This window comes from Tympanuchus pallidicinctus, unplaced genomic scaffold (genome assembly GCF_026119805.1).
Source record: "Tympanuchus pallidicinctus isolate F22 unplaced genomic scaffold, pur_lepc_1.0 scaffold16, whole genome shotgun sequence".
Classification (NCBI taxonomy): domain Eukaryota; kingdom Metazoa; phylum Chordata; class Aves; order Galliformes; family Phasianidae; genus Tympanuchus; species Tympanuchus pallidicinctus.
The window spans coordinates 23,842,733-23,848,823 of record NW_026294679.1 but is presented as its reverse complement, the minus strand read 5'-3'; the positions used below and the strand labels follow the sequence as shown (position 1 = coordinate 23,848,823).

General features: G+C 46.4%; 1 long non-coding RNA gene across 1 annotated transcript; it reads right to left on the bottom strand.

Moving 5' to 3' along the window:
• Positions 1 to 1,481: 1,481 nt before the first annotated feature.
• Positions 1,482 to 5,643, bottom strand: LOC128077904 (uncharacterized). The gene is made up of 2 exons (XR_008205211.1): positions 2,134 to 5,643; positions 1,482 to 1,890 (listed from the first exon to the last, which is right to left on the bottom strand). It is a non-coding gene; the product is annotated as an uncharacterized LOC128077904 (long non-coding RNA).
• Between the last annotated feature and the right edge of the window lie 448 nt (positions 5,644 to 6,091).

Sequence of the window (6,091 nt, the reverse complement as noted above, 5' to 3'; positions counted from 1 at the left end):
AGGACTACAATCGATACATGTTAATTAAGCCATAGCCCACTCCAATTAAAATTATAGGATCTGAAGGACAGACATTTATTTTTGTCAGTAAATTAATTTAAGCGTCCATTAATTTTAAGTTTAAATTCCTAAATTATATATCACTTTAATGATAAATAATTTGTCTCATTACGGAGCAAACATATGGAACAGAAAGATAAAATGGAAGACAGTTGGGTGCAGTCAGTGTTCTCCAGCACTTCCTTCTTCCCTCGACCCTTCTCTGTCAGTAAAATGGGCTCTTCAGAAAATTTGGTTGGTGAGCATGGCGTTGAAATAAAAAAAAAGGGATTCTTTGAGCATCTCACCTCCTTCTCTGCTGGGAACAGGAAAGCTTAGCTGCGAAATCTCAGCTTTTTAGAATAGCTGGAACTTTGTGCACACTACCAAAATAAACACTTTTTCTGCAGAAATAAAAATATTACCATGTTAACAGTTTTTTGTTTTTGTTTTTGTTTTTTTTTCCTTTGTTGTTATTATTATTCATACAAAGTGAGGCAGGTGGTTTGGCACCTTCATTGTTTCTGTGCACATCCCAGGCACTGAGCACTGTGTTTGGAAAGCAAGGGTTGCATGGTGCCCTGTGGTAAGCACGGCAGTTGGTTAAATGCAGAGCAAAACACTGTTGGAACCTTCTTCTCCAAAAAGATAACCCAAGTTGGCACAAGCATAGGTTTTTGCCCTTAGCAACTACATAGAATCGCTGAGGTTGGAAAGACCACTAAGATCATCTAGACTAACCATCAACCCATCCCCATCAAGGGCAGTCCATTGGGACACTGACCCATCAGCACCCCTCCACAGGCCTGCAGAACCAAGCAAGCGCTTCATGCCTGAGTGCCATCCTAAAGTCCTCTCCTCCTGCACGAGGCAGAACACTGTGTCTGGCACCCTAAGACATCTGCCCCTGGGGAGCTCAAGGCCTGCAGTGCAATCAGAGCACTGCATGGTTAGGGCATCAAACCAGCTACAAACTTCTGGGAAACAAGGAGCGCCACCCTCCTGCAACACCAAAATCAATCACGTCACCCTCTGAGGATCCACACCCTTCCCACCCTCTGCTGGAGCGGAAGGGGCTCCCTGTGACAGCAGCAGCTCAGCATTTGGTGCTCCTAGGGCTGGGTGCAAAAGCCAGCAGGAGGCAACACAGTGGTCTGAGCAGGTAGAGAGGCAAAGCAGCAGCTTGCAACACTTCTTCCAAAGGAACGTGCAGCGCCTACATAACAAGGCTCAGTCCAAAAGGGGATGGGGTAGCACAAGGAAACTATGCAAAGCAGGACCAGCAATCTTCTGTTTCCTTAACTACTGCAGACGTCTGAGCATTTACAAAAAGCCTTTCCCCCAAATATCCATCAGTTCATCTATCCAGCGGTGCAGCTGAGCTCCCATATTTATGGCATCGGTGCATGTTGCTATAGAGATAATTAATTAACACAACATAATAAATTCAGCAATTTTATTACTTTGCAGGTTAGCATAGAATTGGAAGTAGATTGGGGCAGGTAAAAAAAAAACTGGCTTATAAAAAGTAATGTCTTTAATGATCCTCAAGCATTGAGTAAGGCAGTTGGGCCTGGAAATCATTCCTACAGTACACGAAATGCTCTGCATTTGGTATAATCACAGCCATTAGGAGCCCGGAGGAAAATCAGAAAAATAGCAATAAAGATGAACTGAGTCTCAGCCAAACAACTGGAGGTGAGGGGGCTGAGGGGGAAGTTTCCTGAGCAAGGCATGAAGTCAGACCACAAACCTTCATCTTTCACATACAGATGCCAGCATAACACCCACAGCTGGAAGGACAGCAGCAGAAAAATGACTCCCAATGATGGACACAGTTCCAGCCAGGAACTGGGCGAAACAAGAACTAGAAGAATGCTGTTGAGCACGCAAATAGTGCCACACTTGCAGTTTGATCTCACTCCCCTCTTTCTGTTAATTGAGAAAATTGAAATCAATCTCTTTTCCAACGGGGGCCCTTGTTTTATTACTCGTCCTGTGCTAATTAGAATCTTTTTATATTCTTTTTGGTTCAGGGTCTGTGCCTTCTGAGGTTAGAAAAGAGAGCGGCACAGCTGAAACTGGGTCGCTTACCCCTCAGGATGCGACCATTTGTTGCTCTGCATGCAGTGAAGCAAAGGGGAAAATGCTCCAAGAGAGAGCCACATGCAGAACAGATGAGCAAAAGACTGTTTGGGGACAAAGGTGACACTGTGCAGTGCTGCTTGCCTTACATAACCGTGACAGCTTTGTCACGTTGTCAGGTACCGATGACATCTGCACTTCTCAGAGCAGTGCCCAGTGAAAAGCAGCTCAACTATACAAAACCAGGGACGTTGCATAGAAAAATCAAAGAGCCAGAATGCTGCCACCCAATTCCTAAGCTGTCCCTGCAATGCGTTATTGCTATAAAAGCACAACAAAGCGAGCAGCTTTTATCCTGCATTCATGTAAACACACATGAGGAAGACTAGAACAAAAAACACCCAAGTCTCAAATGCCTTAAGATATGTTTGGAGACTTCAGCATCAGCTCCAAATTCTATAGAGGCTCAGCTACTTTCAATAGGGTAAATTGCGTGGTGTCATTAGCATCGCGAGCTCATTGCACACCATCTGCAGGCAAAGAGAGTTTTGCTATTCCCCAGTCAGAGCTGCTTGCTGGCAGGCTGCTGCTGCAACCTGTTGCTGCACTTCTCCATGTCTGTCTGCAGCATACTCCCTGAGGAGATTGGTCTGTTTTTAGGGTCAGTTTAGCTGCAGAAAGAGAGGGGCTATTTGACAATCTGACCAGAAACACCCAGGTCACCCAAAGATTTGCTTGATCCACACACACATGCCAAAAAAGAAAAAACACCAAAACACCCTAAAACTACTATCAACCAGATGCTGCTGCATGGATTTGTAACAGTGATAAAGAGAGAAGACGTCTTCCCCAAACCCAGACAACCCAACCCAGATTGCAGAGACAAGAAATCATCTACAGTGAGAGCAACAATGGGCAATTTAGCTTGATTATATCCTTGCAGATCTTCCTATTTATAACGGTTTTCGTTATTTTGAATGCAAACTGTGGTGTTGGTTTTATTTTTCATGTGCATCCACTCTGACAACCAAAAGTTGTCATTAGCTCCTGATTAAAAGAGGCTTTAAATAAAGAGAGGAAAGAAGTCCAAACAAAGAGTGCGGCTGCATCCCTGTCCTGCTGCATCAGCCTGCCTGCTGCAAATGTCAGCTTTATTTACTGTTTGGAGTCCACTAAGCTCTTCTCTTGTAGAAGAGGTGAAAGTGGGAATATTGGGCCAGATGGGAGAAAAGAAAAACAGAAAAGAAAAGAGGAGGTAAACAAAAAAGCAGCCGTTGGCCTGCATCGATGCTGGTCCTGGTCCTTCACACCAACATGCATGCAAGTTTGCACATAGATGTGGCAAGCAAATTAAGTAAGCTTCACTAGTGAGAGTCTGACCTTTTCCATCTTCCCCCCCAGCAGAAAGCAAGCTCCGGAGGAGACTAAAAAAAGGGTTGGAAATAGCAAAGATAATAAAGTCAGTCATCGGAAGCACAGAAGACAGAAGGAAAAAGACAGGCAGGCGAAAGGAGGACTTCAGGAAAACCTGAAATATTGCAAGTCATCCTCTATTTTCTGGAGGCACAACCCATCCCAGTGAAATACAGGCACCAGGATGCACGCAGGTGAGGCCAGGAGCCCTGTTTTGATGCTGAGAGAAGGAGTCTGCTCTGTTTTCTCCATCAATCTGCTCCTTTTGGCACATGTCTGCTGCGTGCTTTTTAGCAGAACAGAACTCCCCTCTAGCAAGGTACAGCCAGACACCAAATACGATTACTGGGAATTTTCCTCCCTCAGTATCACCCATCCCCATCACTCCACGCCGCAGGATCCTCACCACTGCGATGCTGAGCCACGGTCTTCAGGGTACGCTAGTGAAGCCAAGCTGGACAACCACGAGCACAGCACATTTGGCCCTTGCTTCATCAACCATAATGAGCACCTTCAGAATTGATAGAATATGAGGATGGGACTCAACACTTCTGCATCCTCCATGAGCAGCAAAGGTGCTGCTCAGAGGAACTCACCAAACCCAGCCACTGTGCCACCCTGCACCACCCTCGGAGGTTTTTCCATCCCAAACATCTTTCCTGCAGCCTGGAAGCTCAGGGATAGGAAGGGCAGCCAAAGGCAGCCCCGCTTTTGCCTGCTCCTCCCACATTCAGCTCCTTATGGCACAGCAGGGAGCTGAAAAAGTTAACTCCAATAACTGCAAAGTGCTGCCATTCAATTCCACCTTTTAAATGTGACAATTAACTCTACCACGGTTTCCTCTGCTATAACCGCTTATGTTTCCATGCCACCGAGGCCAAGAACCACGCATCCTTGGCTTCCCCTCCTGTGCATCCTCTGGCTGGCATCACATTAGCAGAGCAGAAAGAGCTTTTCCTGAAGAAACCTGCTACCACACGGATGTTTTTTATGGCTCTGGCTGCCCCTTGTTCAATCTGTGCCCCCGCATTCTGGTGCTCAAGTAGAAGAGAGGAATCTAAGCTGTTTCCCTTGTCACATCCTACACTTAGATTCAGTAATGATAAACTATAAAACCAGAGAAACAATGTAAAGCAAAGCAAAGGGGGTGGGGTACAACCAGAACCAGATGTTCGCAGGCAGCTGGCAACCCTGCTTCTCCCAAGATGCTGATGAGCACAAACTGCTGCTTGACAGACAGACCCTCATTGGCCGCCCTTTTCCTGCTAGCAAAATTCAGCTTGGCTCTGCTGGATTTAATCATTTTCTCCCTTTAAATAACAAAAAGTAGAGAGAGGAGAGGAAACGGATTTATTCATGTCACTAACTGTCAGAAAAAAAATGTTTACTGCATTAAAATAACCTGAGCTCCTGAATAGTGGGGAGAAAAAAAAGAAGAAAAAAAAAAAAAAGAGGGAACACGCAGGGGAGAGGGAGCTGGGAGAGCATCTGTTCTGCACACACAAGGGATGGACCCGCCCAGGTAGACATCAGGATGGGACACATGTGAGTCTCCCAGCAGATATCCAGGAGAAAGTGGAGCGAAAACAACGCAGCAGGGAAGGATTGGCGTGGTTGTTTGAGCTGTGCTGTTTTTGGGCACAGCTGAGAACATACTTTTGTCAAGCAGAGCCTTGTGGGATCCATGCCAAGCCCCAGCACTAGCTCAACAGTTTGCACAGCAGGTCCTTGGTGGCTGCCTGCAGAGGTGCTGCTCCTGCAGAGAGGTCGGGGATGTGGGAGGCCTTAGAAGCAACCACAAAAATGTAATGCATCAGGAAAAACAGAGACTCCAGAGCATTGCTGAAATACATCTCCAGCTTCGTCACTCCTCACAACGGGGCATCCAAAGGGCCCGCAGTACAAATATTTAAGCAAATTGGCAGAAGTCCATCAAGGGCTATTAAACAAGAAGTTACAGATTAACTTTCAGCTCAGGAAGCCCTGAAGCTGCAAAATGTCCCAGTCTGGAAAGGAGTGAGAGAGTGGCACCTCTTATGCTGGTGCCTCCACAACTGGAATCTTGTACAGACATACTTTGTCAGTGTTTTGAGCACATCCCCAACCCTGTGCAATACCCCTCCCTTTCTCTCTTCCCCTCCCCTCCCACCCCTCTCTCCCCATGCTTAGCTGCTATTTTTCAGACTGGGAGACACTCTGCTGGTGGGATCTAACAGCACAGCCAAGGCACAGCAGGAGCCAAAACAGCAGCTAGCATCTTGTTTGAGGTTTGGAGGCAATAGCCACCTGTAGACAGCAGCCAGCAGGAAAAGGAGTCACCAGGAGAGCCACCAGACTTGATTTCTTGGCTGTCCTTGTGTACGCCTGGGCTGCCCAGCACCTGGGAAAGCCAGGAAGCCCAGATAAATCACTACAAAGCCATAGTGAGGACAATTATCATGGATAACATTGATACAGCTGAATCCAGTCACAGTTTTCCTGCTATAAGCTGCACCTCCCATTGCGATCCTTAGGGGACGAGGCACGGAACAAGATTATCCCCTGACAGAATTAA